Source organism: Camellia sinensis, chromosome 5 (genome assembly GCF_055761805.1).
Source record: "Camellia sinensis isolate YWXY chromosome 5, ASM5576180v1, whole genome shotgun sequence".
Classification (NCBI taxonomy): Eukaryota; Viridiplantae; Streptophyta; class Magnoliopsida; order Ericales; family Theaceae; genus Camellia; species Camellia sinensis.
This window is the reverse complement of record NC_138965.1, coordinates 143,686,832-143,705,799: the sequence shown is the minus strand read 5'-3', so window position 1 is coordinate 143,705,799 and position 18,968 is coordinate 143,686,832. Positions and strand designations below refer to the sequence as shown.

General features: G+C 32.6%; 1 long non-coding RNA gene and 1 pseudogene across 2 annotated transcripts; both read right to left on the bottom strand.

Annotated features, from left to right (window-relative positions):
- Positions 1 to 1,938: 1,938 nt before the first annotated feature.
- On the bottom strand, positions 1,939 to 10,054 carry LOC145790895 (putative aldo-keto reductase 1; annotated as a pseudogene). The gene is made up of 8 exons (XR_014330260.1): positions 10,032 to 10,054; positions 9,816 to 9,901; positions 8,834 to 8,933; positions 6,150 to 6,320; positions 3,439 to 3,642; positions 2,961 to 3,133; positions 2,520 to 2,616; positions 1,939 to 2,055 (listed from the first exon to the last, which is right to left on the bottom strand). The product of XR_014330260.1 is annotated as a putative aldo-keto reductase 1 (transcript).
- A 168-nt stretch (positions 10,055 to 10,222) lies between these two features.
- Positions 10,223 to 13,612, bottom strand: LOC145790896 (uncharacterized). The gene is made up of 3 exons (XR_014330261.1): positions 13,319 to 13,612; positions 12,931 to 13,141; positions 10,223 to 10,804 (listed from the first exon to the last, which is right to left on the bottom strand). It is a non-coding gene; the product is annotated as an uncharacterized LOC145790896 (long non-coding RNA).
- Between the last annotated feature and the right edge of the window lie 5,356 nt (positions 13,613 to 18,968).

Sequence of the window (18,968 nt, the reverse complement as noted above, 5' to 3'; positions counted from 1 at the left end):
TTACATCTTAGTTTTTTATTTTTATTTTTTTTCGTTATATTGATTTGAATGAAAGTTGGAGTAAACAAATGAAATTTATTGGTGATGCTTGTGTGCCCGTTGTGCTATTGGAGAGTTGGAGTTCTTTTTTCTTTTCTTTTATTTGTTGTCATGTTGGTGTGCTTGTCTTGTTTGTTGTATTTGGATTTCCAATGACTTCTCTTTCTATTATTTACGTATTAAAACCTATTGTGTGGTTATATTACTGCTGCTATTACTTTTTAATTGTGATGACATATATTGTCATGGACCTCCATTCAATTGTCAATATATATATTGTTGAGTGAAGTTCCCCCATGAGGTCAAGGAGCACAGTAAGGCAAACAGAGCATGTTGCAGAGAATTTAAGAAATGCTACAAGGAGAGTCACTGGTTCAAAGGTTAAAACTTGACATTTTTGCTGACTTGGGAAATATTGGCCCAAAATCCCACCACCACCACTACCAATAAGACCGCCATGGTCATTGCCAGCGCCACAAATGAAAGCCCTCACTTCCACTACCACCAATGCAGTAACAAAACACAAATTTCTTTTTACTTCTTTTTTTTTTTAATAGATAAATTACACTGACAGCCCTAAGATTTGCCTTTGATACAATCTCCTATGATGTTTGATGGACTTGGGTTGTAGCCCAAGTAGTAATGAGGGGCCACTTGTCAGTGAGGTGAAATTTCAAATTCGAGTCAATATAATGTCATCGACTTACTATAGTAATTAACCTACTGACATCCTACCATGTGGCACACAAAATAAAGGGCTCTCTCTCTCTATTTTTTTCTCAATATTGGGGCTACATTTTGGGTATAAAACTTGGTATTCACATCTCATCGACCTCACATTATGAAAATGGTTAGCAAAAAAGATACACTAACATCACAATCTTATCAAGACAACGCAGCAATCCACAACAAGCTGCAAAGATGAAATACAAAATTGAAAAATATAAAGCTGATCACTTGGAATTCTTTGGCAGTGGTGTGTTTGCAAACTGATACGTGGTGTGACAAAAACTTTCAAACATTCTAGGCCCTGCTACCTCAGAGATCGGCACTGCATCAGAAATCTCTTTTAAATCATCTTTTGTAAGCTTCACTCTCACGGCACCAATGTTCTCATCAAGGTTTTTAATCTTAGCCGTTCCTGCAAATGTACAATCATAGGTCAAATACTAACTTAACCATTTGAAATACAACATTTAGAAGCACATTTGGAAAGTTTTGGGTTTGTTTTCAAAACCTGTTTTTGGGAAAATACTGAAAACTAGTGTGGTGAAAATAAATACCAAAAATCAATAAGGATTCATTCTCTCTCTCTCTCTCTCTCTCTCTCTCTCTCTCTCTCTCATCTCCTTTTATTTCCTTTCCTTCCTCATTACATTGTTTTGCCGCAAGTTACAGAACACTTGTAGAACAAAAATCAAACCCGATTTCTAAAATCTAACAATAAACATTCCAACAATAACATTAATTTAATCTTTCAAACTACCATTTTCCCTTCATAGTTGTTTGATTTCAAGAACTCAATAGAAGAAGGGATCCCATGGTTCTTTGAGCTGGTTTTGTTTTAACTTCCTAGAATTCTTAAATTGATTAACTTTGCCGTGATTGCATAAACATCCACTACACAAATTATTAAAACATTCTAAACATCTAAATATGATAAAAATAAATTCACGAATTTTCAAAAAAACTAATCAAAAGTAATCATTCAATAGAAATTATGTTTAATTTAATTCAAAAGCCAAAAAATCATATTTCGGCAAGGTTTACGTTGAATTGTAAGAAATACCACAATCTCCTACTTATCAAACTTGTAGCATTTTTGACATAGCTTTTCACATTTGCTTCATTACCAAGAAATCAAAATTTCAACGAGTCACTCACCAGGTATAGGTACCATATCATCCCTTTGATGAAGAATCCACGCAAGTGCGAGTTGAACAGGGGTGCAACTATGCTTCTTAGCCAACTCTTTTATTCGAAGATAAAAGATCTTGTTGTGCTCTAAATTCTAACCTGTAAACCAAGGATGTGATAGCTGATATAAAGATTAACTTAGTCATTCATTCATATAATTATTTGACTAACCAAAATGAGGAAATATCTGAATGAATTTGCACTCCATTTGTTTTAGCAAAAAATATTTTCCTATATTTGGTTGCGACCTTGAAACTAATATACTGCTAGTTGCTGCATTAGTGATGGCATTGGTGGTTGTGGTAGGGCGGTGGAGGTGGAGGTGGTGGTGTGGTGCTGTTACTAAGACCTTAGTTTGGAAAACGTTTTCTACCTTTCAAAAACTTTAAAAATAAAAATAATAATTCTATATAAATAAGTTTGTGTTTTGTTGACCACAAAAAATATTTTCCGTTGATTTTCGCTTTCTGCCAAAACAAACAGAACATTAGTTAAAAATAATGATTTTTATCTGGCATTAATTAAATTGAAAGAAAATAAAAGATAAAGATCCAGTTCAATACCAAGAAGCTATTTGTGGGGACAGCCTCGACAATTGCCTTGCCACCAAAAAAACGATGAGCAGTGGGGGAATATGGAACTATTACAATTCCAAGTTCCCTAAAAACCAACACATGTTTTAGACAAAAATAAGGTCAAGGGAGAAAACAAAAGAAATTGGAAGTCTTATAAAAAAATAACAAAAATGGCTACAAGTTTAAGATGGAAATTCCAATAAAGAAGAAATCACAAAAAAATGATAACAAGAATTTGCAGTTCAAAGAGAAAGTAAGGTGTCTTCTTATGATAAACATCTTTCTATAAACAAAAAGGGTGATCCAAAGCATGAGGCTCTCGTAAAAGCGGTGTTTTTGAGGATTATTTTAATGAAGAGTAACAATTGGACAGGAATCTCCAACATTTTGGATAAAATGCAAGTAAATTTTGGAAGCAAAATGAAGCACCTGCAAATCGGGATTATTTCTTCTTCAATGTCACGAGTCAAAAGGGAATACTCCATTTGTAAAGCAGTTATAGGATGAACAGCATGTGCCCTCCTTATTGTGTTTGGGCTTGCCTTTGATAAGCCAATGTAATTGATTTTACCCTCTTCCGCCAATTTCTTAAGTTTCCCCATCTACCATTCATGAAGAAAATTCAGCATCAATCAGTAAATATTTCAAACATCACTTAAATTTGAGGAAAGTATTCCAACTAATTTGAAATGAGTAGCTACTAAGGTACCATTCCTTTCAAGAGAAAGAACAAAAAGAAAATCAATAAGACAGTTGGCTGTTTTGTCAACAAAACAAAAAAAAAAAAAAAAATAGACTAAAAATTGAAAAAAATTTCATTAAAAACAATGCCAACTTAAAGTTGGGAGCCAAAAGAACCGGACTTGAGGGTGTGTTGATAAATGGAAAAAAGAAACAAGTCACTTACAGTCTCCTCTATAGGGACTGATGTGTCAATCCGATGTACATAGTAGAGATCAATGTAGTCCACACCAAGGCGCTTCAGGCTAGCCTCACAACAGGAGCGCACATATTCAACACTTCCATTCACCACAATTTGAGTAGGATCAAGTTTGACTATTTCAAATTTTGTAGCAAACTGAATCTTTTCTCAAGGCAACTGCTTTAATGACTGCAAGTTTTAGGATCTACAACTGAAATAACTAACACACAAAATACCCAAAAATAGATTCATTTTTTATTTGAAAACAGCCAACAAAAAGATAATTTTCTAGACAACATTGACTGCATGTATCATATTCTACATATTTATACTCCATTTCAATGTTTTAAAAACCGGACCGGTGAATGAACCGGAAAAATGATCGTGTGGACGGGTCAGCGGTTCAACCGTCGGGTTGAACCGAAATCGAACCGTGACGTCATAAATATATTAAAATTATATTTAAATAAAAATATAAGTAATAAAATTATAAATTAAAAATTTTAATAATCTTAAACTCTGTTATCAGAATCTTACGATTCGCGATTCGATTCACGATTCGATTCGTAATTTTTGTAAAATCGATACGAATCTATAGGTGAATCTATTTTGGAAGTGAATCTCTAGTGAATCGCACAATTCACAATCGATTCACGATTCGATTCACTTTTTACGATTCATGCAATTTTAGAAATTATTGCGTCCGACATATTTTTGACTTTTTTTTTCTCCATCTTTTTAGTGAAAATGACATAATATAACTTCTAATAGCATTTAATACCAAGATAACCAACATATATACATGATTTATTGTTATTTTAGTGATCATGGAATTTTTAATAAAATCCAATTAGATTCAGTCAAATCCAACATATTTTTAACCTTTCTTTTCATTTCCTCCCTCTAAAAAATGCAATATATCTTCTAAAGATATTTAAGATTAAAATTACACTATGAATTATCTATTGCTATTTTATTAAATTGAATATAACTGAATATTACATTATTGAGGTCAAAGTTATACCTTTTAAAATGTTTTAGGCTTTAAAATAAAATATTCTAAATAATTATTTCTTATTACTTACTATTACTTAGAAAAGTATGTATGCTTATTATCCAAATATCAATATCATTGTTAATTATTGTTACCTTGAAAATTGATAATTTGTCAATTTGGTTATTATCTTTATTAAGAATGATTGATAAGAAATATCTATAAAAGAAAAAAAGGTAAGATAGTGATCTTACATAGGAACCTTTATTAACTTCTTACTTATTAAACTACGTGATTATCATTCAAAATAACATTTTTATTGATTTAAGTCTAATTATTTCATATTCATAAGATATATTTATCATCTAAATGTGTAGATATATGTTTTTAAGTAATTTTAAAAAAGTGACCGAATCTTTACGATTCGCGATTCGATTCGATTCGTGATTCGAGACGAGGTTATTTCGATTCACGATACGAATCCCGATTTGACAACTATGATCTTAAATATTTCTCTAAATACTTTTTTTATTAAAAAATATAAAAATATATTTAAAAATATTATTAATTTTCATTTTGGAAGAAGAAATCAAATATTTAATATTCCTTCCATATGATTTTAATTCAAACACTTTGATTGAAAGAAGAGCAAAATTTTTGGAGGGATATCAAATTTTAAGTTTCCCTCCAATGAATTTGATTGAATCCCACATAGATTTCTTGAGTTTTTTTGGTAGAATTTTTTTCTTATAAATAGATGGAAGCTTTCACAATAATTTCAAGCTCTTAATGGGATTCCTCACAAGAGGAGACCCTTAAAAGAGAGTTTCCAATTAAATTTTTATTATATATAATATATATATATATATATAAAATAAGAAAGAAAGAAAAGAAAGAAAGAAAATAAAAAAACAGGAAAAAAAGAAAAGGACGGACCGGTTCGATCAACCCGTGACCGGGTCGACCGGTTCACTGGTTTAACCGGTGGGTTCACCGGTTTCAAAAAATAGCCCGATTTTTTCAATTGGCCGGTTTAATAGGGTTGACCGGACCGGAACCCCATCCGGTCACCGGTTCAACCGGTTGAACCGGCCGGTCCGGTCCGATTTTTAAAACCATGCTCCATTTGTTTATACTCCATATTCTACCACTACTTTCATTCATATGTTTGATTATGACTTTGAAACTAATGTGTCAATGGTTGTAGTTGTTGTGGTAGTGGTGGTGGGGCAGCTGCTGTGACTGGCAGTGGTGGTGGTGGTGGTGGTGATAGTGTGGTGGCATTAGTAAAACTTTAGTCCGAAAAACGTTTTCTACCTTTTAAAAGTATAAAACGTTTTCCCCCCCCGAAAAAGATTTGTTGTCAAAATACAGTCCAGAAAACACTATGGGCAACATAAAAAATAGGAACGAAAACAAAAAGAATAAATGAAGGCAGAGAAAGTGTGATTAGAAAACTTGACTTGGAATATATGACAATATACCGCTAATGGTCCTTTGTCCCAATGTAGAGCAGAGAAGAACTCATGTTTCAGGAATTCTCAAAACAAACAATTTCAACAAAATCTTTCACTTTCTTAAAACTTATCAAGTTCGAATTCTTTATATTGCTCTATTAATAGAATACATTGAATGTAATAAATGGCTATAACCAAATTTCATAGCAAGCCCAAAATGCGTACCATATGAATGAAAGCATTACCTTTCCCACTAATATTTCATTAGCGTTGTCAGCTCCATAAATATCTGATGCATCAAAGAAAGTGATTCTTATGTTGAATAAATACTTGATTATTGCAATGCCATCCTCTTCAGGGATGAGAGAATTGTACATACTAGTAAGCCCCATACAGCCATAACCCAATCTTGAAACCTGAAAAAAAAAAAAAAAAAAAAAAATTAACGAGAAAGACACATTGTCCATTTGCTATTGTAGTCCATTTTTGTTGATGAATCAAAACTTTACACGTAGTATTTCAACAGTACAAATTAGCTCAACTAATAAAATTCTTTGTATGGAACTTGACAACTACAAGATGGACAAAGCCCCAGTGTATATAACCTAGCTAGAAAAATATTTAAATGATTTGAAGTCACTGCTAAGATTGAAATCCAATCTGAACATTTTCTGAAAATTCATCACTCTTTTCTTTTTCTTTTTCCAAGAACATCCATAATTTTTTTTACGTTCACACTTTTTTTTTCCCCAAATTATAATTCAGTTAATTTAAAAGTCCACATCCAGATATAAATAGCTGTTAACAGGTTCTCAAATTCGGCACATCTTTCTTATTCATCAAACCGCTCAGTTTAGATATAAAATTACAAATGCATCACGTTTTGCACCCACCATTAGTGTATATCTATTCTATTATATAAAGCACACAAATCACTTGGTGTGAATCTTTGTTACATAATTTTGATTCCCAAAAACCCGTAGCAACATTTTGGCTCCGTTTGGTAGAGCTTTGTAACTATGATTTGAGAATATGAGTTGTATTTTGAGTTTGTGTGTTTTAGAATTATGATTTGAGTGTAGAAAATTTGTTTAGTTATGGTTTTTGAATAAAGTGTTGAATTGAGTGTGAAATTGAGTGTAGAATTGAGTTTTGAAAGTTTGATTTGACATGTGAAGTAAATAATTTTGTTTGGTTATGAGTTTTGAAAAGAGTTTTCAAAACTTAATTCAAATTGCTATAACTCATAACAAAACATATTACTTTCACATTATTGAAAATTTTGATCAATACTCATAACCAAACTCTTTTTAAAATTCAATTAAAAAAATTTATTATTAACAAAAAATAACATTAATCAATTTTTTAATTGAAAATACTACAAAGGAAATAATTTTTTTTCAAAATAAATATTCAAAAAATTTAAATAATAAATATTTAAATAATCTAAAAAATTTAATAAGTAAAAAATTAAAATAAATATTCAAAAATTTTAAATCGTAAAAATTTAAATAATTTAAATATTCAAAAAATTAAAATAATTTAAAATTTTAATATTTTAAATTTAAAAACAACTCTACATTCAAATCGTAACCAAACACATAAAACAAAACTCAATTAAAAATTATTTTTAAAACTCATAACCAAACACATAACTCGAAACTCCATGCTACTTTCACAACTCTACACTCAAATCGTAACCAAATACATAACAAAAAAATTAAAATATTTAAAAATATTTTTATAAAATAGAGTTTGAATTTATTTTTATAAAATATTTTAAAATTTAAAAAATTAAAATCGTAATATTTAAAAATTAAAATATTTAAAAATATTCAAAAAATTAAAAAAATTAAAAATATTCAAAAAATTAAAAAAATTAAAAAATTAAAAAAATCGTAACATATTTAAATATTAAAATATTTAAAATCTTAACAAAATTAAAATATTTTTAAAATATTGATTTGAATGGAGTTTTGAAAAGAGTTTTGAATTATGTGTTTGGTTATGAGTTTTGAAAAGTAATGATTATGTTTTGAATTGAGTTTTGAAAAATGAGTGTAGAATTATGATTTGAAAACCCTAAACAAACATCATACTCAAAAGTGAGTGTGGAACTAGATTTTGAAAACTCCACCAAACGGAGCCTTTGTTTTTCCCAAATATTTACATTTGATAGCAGTTATTTGTTTGGATTAAAAACACTACAACAAAAAAAAGTTTTTACGACGTACAATGCATGCTGTAAAAACCTTTTTACGATGTGCAGCGCACGTCATATTATGACCAGTCATGGAAAGTCATTCACTTTCAACGACATGCTTTGTATGCCGTTAAAACTGATTTAACGGCAAATTTTGTGCGTCGTCGTTACTTTTTTTACGACATGCTATAGTACGCCGTTAAAAATTATTTAACGGCAGATTTTGTGCGTCGTTGTTACTATTTCTACGACTACTTTTGCATGCCATTAATTGGTGAGACAAATAACGACGCTGATTGCGCGTCGTAAAATATGTAATACAACTTATTATGCCTGCCGTAGAATATGTAGTTTTTTTAAAAAAAAAATAAAAATTTAGCAAGTTCTGTTTGACCAATTTTGTACAATCTAACAAATATTACAAACAAACATCACAAAACATCAATCAACCACCAAAATACTATTTGAAACATCAAAAAAAAAACTATATCTATAAATTATAAACATTCAACAATTGTCTATACATTCCAAATATTCGAAAACCATATCCATAAATTATAAACTGTACAAAAAGTTTAAACCATCCAAAATTATGCATATCTAACTTTCTAAACATATCAACAACTATTAAGAGATTATCTAAAACTACTATAATTAAAGAAACTGGTTAAAATTGCATTCACTCGTACTACATTAAGACCAACAACCCAGAAATTAAAATAGTACCACTTCAACTCTGCTCTTCACCTTCTCTAAGTTCTCTTTCTGCAGCAGTAGCTGCCATCAATTCATCAAACTTCACAGTCTTCCCAAGCAATATCTCAATCTGTGAACCAAAAGACACAGATATTATCAACAGGTCGAGGCTAGATTATAACAATAGCTTAATTTTTATGATTTTACAAGTGAACCATAAAGAAGTTAAAAATTCACACTGAATCCTATCTACAGACAAGCCAAAAAAAAAAAAAAAAAAAAAAAAAAGGGTCCAGAGAAATTAGATGCATAAGACTAATAAAAAGGATGAAAAATACATTAGATGCAAGAAATACAAGAGGGGCTCCATTTTTATTTTATTTTATTTTTTTCAGTGTAAATCATGTACATATGACCAAAATCATAAAACTCCATTTAATTCCAAACTTACTTTAGCTTTCTGGATAGGTCACCCTCTTGACTCATCCTTCATATCGACAGTTGAAGTCATAATCTTTGCAAAATGATAACCATTTAATTTGACAGAAATCAAGGGTTCGACATTTTGCTTACGAGATGAAATATGAAGAAACATATTTTCTTTCATGATAAACAACAAAATCAAGAATCTTACTCTTTTCAACAGCCAATCCATTGTTTTTTAGTATTTCAGCAACAAAACCAAAGGAAAATTACAAGGATTATAATCTACAAGTTAACTATTTGATCACAAAGAATTAACAAAAATATTTTGTTTCATTTATATTGACAAAAATTACATTTATATAAATATGACCAGCACTACTTTGTTTCAAAATGCTTAAAAATCTTCACGCGGAATCTTTGTTTTATCCCCAAAAGCATCCACAACTACGTATAGCATGGATGTACACCCTTATATTGACTCCTTATATTAAAAATACAAAAAATCTCACACAACAAACAAAAAGATACTTTCCAATTATCTACATCAATTAATTTTAAACCAATAGCACAAAATAACATGACTTACTTTAGGGGAGAGAAGCCAGAAGGGGTGGTGGCGGCGACCAAGAGAAAATTCCTTCCACTAACTCCTTGTGAAATCAGCACCCACAACTGGCATACTTGAAAAATTATTAAAAACAAAGAAAGAAGTGCATCAACCAAAGTGAACTTATTTGCTGCTTCAATAGACAACCAGAGCAACTACACATGTCAACAATACAATTAGAATTCTAGTTATTACCTATTTCTTGATAGCAGTTCTTCTATAGACAAACCAGAGAAACTAGGGATGTCAACAATACAATTAGAATCCTAATCATTACCTATTTCTTGATAGCAGTTCTTCAACTCCCTTTCCAGCTCCTGGATGCGTTTCTCATCTTCTGCGCGGGCTTTGTATAATGTCTTCGCATGTACTTCCAATCTCTACACCAAACCAAGTCCATAGTTAGATCATTTGACAGAAAGTATCACTAAAGTTTTGCTTCAGTCCTATTTTCATGATTAACAATTAACAGTCACCTAAACTTCTTACAGAATCTGCCCCTGGTTCCCTTGTTTTTATTCTTCCCTTGTTCTTTGCCTTTATTTAAGAAAATTGAACTCTTAAACAAAGGCCAATCCCGACTCCCCTCCAACTAGCTCTTTGAAAAGCCATAGGCTATTCGTTTGTAGGGAACACTCAAACTTGGATATTAAAATACATGCACATAAGTTACTATTTTATGACTTGTATACTCTCTATTTTATGTTAGTTGTCTACTGCCAAGTTCCAACCCTCCACATGTCTCTAGGCTTGAGACAAGCAAGACAAAAGATGAGATAGGTAGCATGACAGAAAGGCAATTAGACAACCCCCCCATTTAGTCCAATTGGATGTGAAAAATACAATTATTCCCCATCGTCTCCCATTTCCCACCCCTTTTTTCCCTTAAGGTCGCGAAAATATAAGCCATCCAAAGCTTATGAAAGGGTTAAGAACGTAGCATCAAGAAGAGAGTTTTCTCTCAGCAACTGCAGAAAAGAAAACAAGGGAAATTATGGCATGAAGGTGTATAGATAGTTCAGCTGAAAAATTATTAGTGGTTTGGTCTCTATTCTTTTGGCAACCAACTTGCAAGTCGAACAAGAAAAGATAAGCGCAAAGTATTTATTAAGTTGGGGAGTTTTTTTCTATCTAATAATGGCATTTTAATTTATCCAACCACTACAGAAATATGTGTCTCTAAAAGTCTTAATGACGTCCAACTTAACCCGACGCTATTATGGGGGAACAAAGAGAAGAAATGTCCATCCCTTTAAATTCAGTCATTAAATTGTGTTTGAACATTGCATGCAATTTGAGTGGCTCCTATGTGTTTTATGTCACACTTGGCAGTAAATCTGAGCAATCACAAAAAAAAAAAAAAAATAAATAAAAATAAAATAAAATAATTATAATATGGACTAAAGACTTGAACTAGCATTTTTTCACACTAACAGCTTCATTTGTCATTTGGGATGCATTTTCTGTATTTATCATTAGATAGTACTTCTCTACCATTAAGCAATTATGTTATAGAGGAAGTCCAAAAAATCCACATGTCAAAAACATTGAACAAAGCAACAACAATGAATCAGGTTCAAAACCTTCTGAAGTAGTTTTTTGTACTCAAAGTCACCAAGACAAAAAATAGAATCAAATTTTTTGTGGGGTTTGTTGTTCTCAGAAACTGTTTTTAAAAAATGAGTTAGAAAGAGCCAGTTAACATAACCAGTTTTTAGATTAGAACGTCTCTCTCTCTCTCTCTCTCTCTATATATATATATATATATATATGATTGTCAATGATACTAAACTCATGTTCCATGTTCCATGTTCCAATGTCTGAAAACATATTGAGAACTAATCTCGATATGCGACTCTCATATATGATTGGCATAGATTTCAGAAAACACATATTGAGAACTAATATCTGAAATCTATGCCAAAACTTCCCTATTACTTCTGTTCACTTCATTAGTTTTCTCCATAATAATGCGCTACGGCAAGAGAGAATTTTTAAAGTCTTAAACCTCAAGTGAATCTACTTGGAATCTGAACTTATATGGTTTGGTTTTTCAAGTTTTGGTCTTTTTATCTCTTCCTCTTCTCTGCATTCCCCTCTGTATTTGTGGAATGCATGTATTATATGGGTCCTAAGGTTGTTAGTTCTTGATCTGATGTTCTCAAAATTTTCTTTCTTCAAGTAGCTTGTGGTTCGGTAAATGAATTACATGTAGAACCATCTGAAATTGCGGGGAGTGGCAGCCCATCAAATTTGGAATGACTGCCAAAAGCGTGTAATGTTGCTTTCAATTCTTTGTCAATGATGCATATAAATTAACAAGAAGCACCACAGGAAGGTAGAAATATGCAAAATCAGCAAGTTTTTTTAAGCTGATTTTGGTGGAAGAATGTTTTCAAAATCATGTCCTGAGACGATTATTTGTGAGGAGTCAATGTGATCATATGCAAATAAGGATCTGAGAAAATATTTTGTTACACACTGGTCTTTCGAAGCTGTTAATGAGGCATTAGAGGTCAGTTTGCTAATGAGAAAATATTTTTTTTATTGAGTTCATGGCCAAAGAAGGGCATTGTTTTATATCATAAAATAAAAACTGCTTTGGGTTCTAATTTTTCCCTTCGTTATCTGAAAGCATTTATTTGTGCATCCAGAATCTAATATATAAAGGGATTGGTATATAATAGATTACAGAGCAATAAATTACAGAAGGCAAAAGATATTACAGAGCAACAAATTAAGAGGGTTTGGTATATAAATTACAGAGCAATAAATTTAGGGTTACAGAGTAATACACTATGGAGCCACTAGCCCAGTAAGCCTCAAAATTTCAGTGTTGAAAACCTTTGAGCTACAAGATCAAATATAAGACTATTTTAAAACTCTTAATTCATATCTGTAACAACCATAAATCCTTATTCAAAACTCTTAATTCATATCTGTAACAAAACCAACTTGACCTAATTGCTTAATCGCACCTCCCCCCCCCCCCCCCCCCCAAAAAAAAAAAAAAAAAAAAAAAATTCACCAAGATAAAATCACAATTCGAAAAATTGAAAATCGAAGATCATGAAAGTAGAGAGATGGCACTCACAATTTCTCACGGAGCTGTGGGGTGTCCTTGGGGGTTCCAAGGGTATTGACAAGCCTCTGAAACGTGGAGACAGCGGTGTTGATCTGAAAAATCGCCAAAGCAACGGCTTGAGTTGGGTCTTGATTGCCATTGAAAGGGTCTCGCCTTGAATTCAACGGACGACCCGCTTCAATATCTTCAAAGCTCATATCTTTCAACCCTAACGAATAATCTGAATATATATATATATATATGTATATGTTGTGTGAATGTAGAGAGAGAGAGAGAGAGAGAGAATTCTGGAAACCCTAATTGCTGGATTTAGGGGAAAATCATTGAGAGAGAGATAGAGAGAGAGAGATAGAGAGAGAGAGAGAGAGAGAGAAAATTTAAGACATGTATACTTCACCATCTGGTGTATAGCAAGCAGCAGGGCGGGGAGATCGTCGTCGATGTCCTGCAGCAACAGGCTGAGAAGAGAGAGAGAGAGAGAGAGAGAGAGATATATGGCGGTAACGGAGGTGATGGCGGGCCGCGCGGCAGTCACAGTCGCAGTGGCGTCGGAGGCAGAGGGGAAAGAGAGAGAGGAAGTGAAGAGTTTCTGATTTGGATCGAGTGTGGAGGAGATCTGTTGATGATGATGAGCAGGAGGTTAGGGTTTCTGATTTGGGGGTTGAACAGTTGGGATTTTATTTTATTTTTTTATTTGTTTATTTATTTTTATTTTTTGGGTGTTTGGCGCTCAAAATTTTTATTTTGGTGCCCATTTTTATTTTGGTCATATTATTCATGACAGAAATTGCGTGTCGTGAAAAGTAAAACATTTTTAATGGCTAGCATATGTGTATCGTGGAAAGTATACTTTTTAACGGCTGACTTTTTGTGCGTCGTAAAATGTTCAATATTTTTAATGGTTGGTGTACGCATGTCGTGTATAGTTGATGTATTAACGGCATGCTATATAAACGTCGTTAAAAGTTTTATTATTTACGGCTAATATTACAAGCCGTAAAAAAATCATCATTATTAGCATTCACGGCCTACGCAATAGACATGTCGTGATTGGGAAATTATTTACGACATGCAAAAAAAATAAGTCGTAAAAGTGAGAAACTACGGCTTGCATTTACTGTATGTCGTTAATGTGGAGCCGTAAAAGCTCACTTTTATTGTAGTGAAAGTAAAATCAACTGTTGCTCATTACTCAATACAGACTCTCTCACTCTCTTCTCGCTCTCATTACCTTCTATTTTGATTTTAAATTTTAAATTTTAATAAATTTTCATTTTCTTTTTCTCCTTCTACATTCAACTGGTTGATTTTCATGTATATATGTATATATACACAACAAAAGTAAAAGTTTATCGATGATAACGTGCTTGGAGTCTAAAGAATTGAAACAACATTTATATTGACAATCAATTTATTGACTTATTTTAGTCTCTTTACTTACTTTTTTTTTTACACGTATTTTCATAATTAATAAACAAAAAAATATATACCATACCCAAAACAACCCTCAAACAAAAACATTACCAAGTATGGGTGGGAATTTGAAAAGGGTAAACAAGGTTTTTGTGGTTTGGTTACCTCGGTTATCTCAAGTCCGTGAGTTCCAAGTCTAACTTTGGACATCTGAAAATCAGTCGTATTTCTTCTTCCTCAGCAACTCTGAATTTAGATAAAGAGATCACCCGGAACTTGCAACTTTCTTGTAAAGACAAAAAAACACATGGTGTTTTAATTTTAGAAGGCCCCTGTTTGGATGGGAACACTGCAGGAAAAATGAGTTTTGGCGACGTTTATTTAACGACGTTTTATGAAACGTCACATTTTATAATATTTAATTACGTTTCTTAAACGTCGCTGTTTTAAAAAATAAAAACGGCACCGTTTCAAGCATTTAAAAGCGCCTTCGAATGTCCTGTCTCTCCCTTAAATGGGCAACCCTCTGAATCCCTAATCTCTCTCTCACTGGCTCATTTTGTTGCCCTAATCTCTTACTCACTCAGTCTCTCGTTCGTTCTTTCTATTTCTCTAAACCCTCTCAATAGATCGATTCATCTCTCGCTGATTCATCTTGGCTATTTCGATTTTGATTTTGATTTCAAAGTTCTCTCTCGATTTCGATTTCAAAATTTATGTTTTGGTGATTCTCTCTCTCAATTTCAAAGTCTATTTTGAATTTGAGAATAATTGTTAAAGCCCTTTGTAAACCCTTATTTGGAATCTTCATGCCTTCAAATCTCGTCTCTCTCAACCTTCTCTAAACCGTTATCATTCTCACAGATTCATTTTTGAGATTCAGAGCGATTTCGATTTCGAAGCTCCATCGCCAACACCATCTGCGCCAGCGAGGTATCGATTTCTCTGTCTCTCTCGATCTGGTTATTGAAATTGAAATTCTAAACAAGAAACTACAAGTTGATTTGTGTCTAAACACATCATTTTCTTCTTTTCTTCACTCTCTGCTTCGTTGAACTAGATTTAAAGTATTTGCTTCAAGTTCGAATGTGAGAGAGAGAGAGAGAGAAAGAGAGAGAGAGAGAGAGAAAGGATGAGAAGGAGGAGAAGGGGTTGATTTGTGTCTGAAGGCATCCTTTTCTAATCTGTTATGTTGAAAAAGTTGAAAGATCTCTAAATATATACAGTTACTTTCCTTTTTCCAGATTCTCTTTAGCTTGAGGTACAAATCTCCAATCTCTTCACTTTCTCTACCTTCAAATCTTGTGTGTATGTATATTTGGATTTATTTGTGTATATTACATGTTTGTTAATATGCTAAGCTCAAGTTGAAGTTCTCTCTTTCTTGTTCTCTGTTAGATTTCTATTTTTCTATTATTTTTCACTGCACCCAAAATACAAAAAGAGACACAAAAATGCACTTGTTAGTTTGGCTCTGGCTCTAAAAGTAGTCCACTATTATGACTTGTAAGACCCACCAACCATCTACATATATGTGTGTATGTATATATGCTAAAAGGGTTTATTATTGTTGAATTTGTAAATTTGAATTGAAGGGCAGTTTGGAAGAAGGCCATGGGAGAGGGAGAGAGAGATGAAGGTCAAGATCATCAGACCTCTTTGGTTGATTCTTCCATCGACAGAACTGGTTTGTCTTTCTTTCACTTTCTTTCTCTTCCCTTGTTTTTTTTTCTTCCCCTTTTCTGACAGTAACCATGAATTACTTAATGTTTTATGTGTGTGTGTGTGTATTATGTATTCAATTGTGTGTATGTATGTATGTATTTGTGAACTTGGCAAATAGATAAATAAACCAGACCAAACCAAACTAAGCCCTTGTGTCTCAATCAGGTTGGTTCGGATAGATAAAGTCACATCTCATAATATGACACATTTGTCTTCACATATATCCAGTATCCTTCATCTAAACCTTACCTCAGTTTGTAATGGCCTTTTTATGCCCTTACAGTTTGAGTGGCTGAAGTCCAGTCAAGAACTAACTAGTTTCCCATGCACCACAAGCTTAGGCTTAATAATTTGCACGCTGAGTGCATTTGCTATCACTAGAGAAATTATTTGTTTATGTATTCCCGGGGCAGTTTTTAGAGCTTTGATGATAATATCTATTGTTCCTGAATCTTCATGATGTGGGGCATGCGGTAAGAACTCCTTGACATCTATCAGAATGTATTGGCCGAGGAGAGATTCAAACGAATTATTGATACATTATCAAATTCTGATTCCACATACAACCATCTTTTGAGGTTTCTGTAAGTTTTTCTGTCCTGGAAGCATAGAATTCTAGTTTGAAGTTGTACTACTGTAATTAATTTCATTCTAAGCCTTATTTATGAGTATTGGTGGTCCATGACACTAGGTTCTCTGCTGTTAGTCATATGGATTTGGATTCTGGGTTCCTATCACTAGAGAACTTCAAAGCTGCCCTTTCAAGTATCTAAAGGCAGCCAAAGGTGGAATGTTTAAAAGGTATGTGTATTTTATTAGATTTTTGTTGACCTTTCACATGCATTTTTTTGCTTTTACGATTCTCATTATTCTAAATTCTAGTCCTCCCAAAATCTTCTTGGTGTGTTGTTTGGTTATCTGGTTTATGCTGTATTAGTTTCAAAATATTATCCTCTCTATGCTTCAGGAGAAAACATGGTCCACAATGTGCTGTTGTTTTTCCCTGATTATTTTTTTCAGCATATCTATCTTGTGATAAGGGTATAGTACGAATGCATGCATCAACTTGTCACTTCCAACTTGGTTAAACTGCGTATGTGGTTGTCTTGAAAAGGCTAGCTAATGTTCTCCAATTGACTGATATTTTGCATGTATGTTTGTTTGTCTATTCGTTGTATTGTTCCTGCTTTCTTGAGTGATTTATTGGCGAATTAGAAGGAACAAAACACAATGGCAATATCCAAATGAAATTAAAGATCAAAAAAGCAAATGTTGTTAGGCTCCATGTCGAATTGTGTTCCTTGGGATGTTGTTTGTAGTAACTAGCATTATATGGGATTTGATAGATATTTCCAGTTTAATATCTTATAATTTTTCTATGCATCTTGTGTTTAAAGCATAAATGTATTCTAGTCTCTAAAGAAAGTGTGTGTAAAGATGAAAGGAGGAAGCTTGGCCAAGAAAATTGGAGATTTCATTTGGGAATAAGCTTGGGAACAAGTGAAAATCTTTATAAAAAAAACTAAGTCAACAAGATTAAAAGGGTTAGGAAGATTAATATACAACAGGATCTAATTTCATATTTTAGTGAAAATTTGGCATCAAACCCTTGACATTTTTGGACTTCTGTAAGTTTTGGAAGAGGGAAATGTGGGAATTATAATTCTATTTATGGAGGAAAGTTTTGACTTTTCAATTGTCATAAATATGGAGCGTATATCTTCCAGATTGTTTGAATCCCTATGATCTAAATCGATCTAGGGCCCAAGGTTAGGGTTTTCTAATATAGATTTGCTACATTCACACAAGATCTATAAAATTTCATGGCTAAAACTAACGATTTGGAATTGTTTTCTCTCGATTTAGTTGATTTCCAGCTTTTTTTGCTTTTGTTTTGTATTTTCTCCTTTCGTTTTTGTTGCTTTACTCTTTCTAGTCCTTGTGTGGAAAACTCTTCTCTTTCATCAGATTGAGCAGCAGCAATGGTGAATCGATTTATCTAGGGTTTTGATTACGGTGTTAGTGTCTCTGATCATGTACAGGACAAGCAGGTGGCGTTGGATGTGGATCGTTGGAAATAGTGAGTAGAAGCTCAACGATGCAGAGATACAGATCTGCTCTCTCTTCGATCAGATCTGTTCTCTCTATCTCTCTCTCCGATCTGCTAACATTGTAATATCAGATCTGCTTTGTCTCTCTCTAGTCCATTATTTTGCCTTTTTTTGGAATCTCATTTTGGCATTTCTTGCTTTCTAACTCTCCTAATAATCATTACGGTGTAGTTCCCATGTAAATTGATAAACTTGCATCTTGGTATGTTCTCTGAGTTTCCTTGTTTTTCAAGTTGCTACACATGGGTAGTCTTGTTATTGACTACTTGTGCAAAGAGCCAAGAAAAGAAAGGTATTTTCTTGATTCATATCTTTAACTATTTTCTCCCTTTGGATGTTGATAATAAATTTGTTTGGTTGGGTTGGATGCAGGAATTGGGATGTAGGCATATTGGCTCGGCAAGATTTGATTTATTTTCTATTTCCCTTTGTCTCCATTTCTCTTAAATGGGGACAATATCTTCTGCTCAATTAAATTCAAATTCAAATATGTCATTGGGTTTCCTTTTTATTTGATTCAAATTCAAATGTACATAACAATATGTCATTGGGTTTCCTTTTTATTTGTCAATTTTAGAGGGATTTTATTGCAATTCTTCTTTATTGAAGAAATTAGTTAGTCCACTCCGTCCTAGTTTGGCACAAACCCACTAAGCTATGCTGCATCACTGTTACTTACATTATTTTTTTCAATTTCTTTGATTGTAATAGAATTTGATTCAGTAATAGTATTGATTTGCTCATACTGGACATTTTTTTTTCTTAGTAACTGTGATTTGTTTTGCTAGTATGCAATGC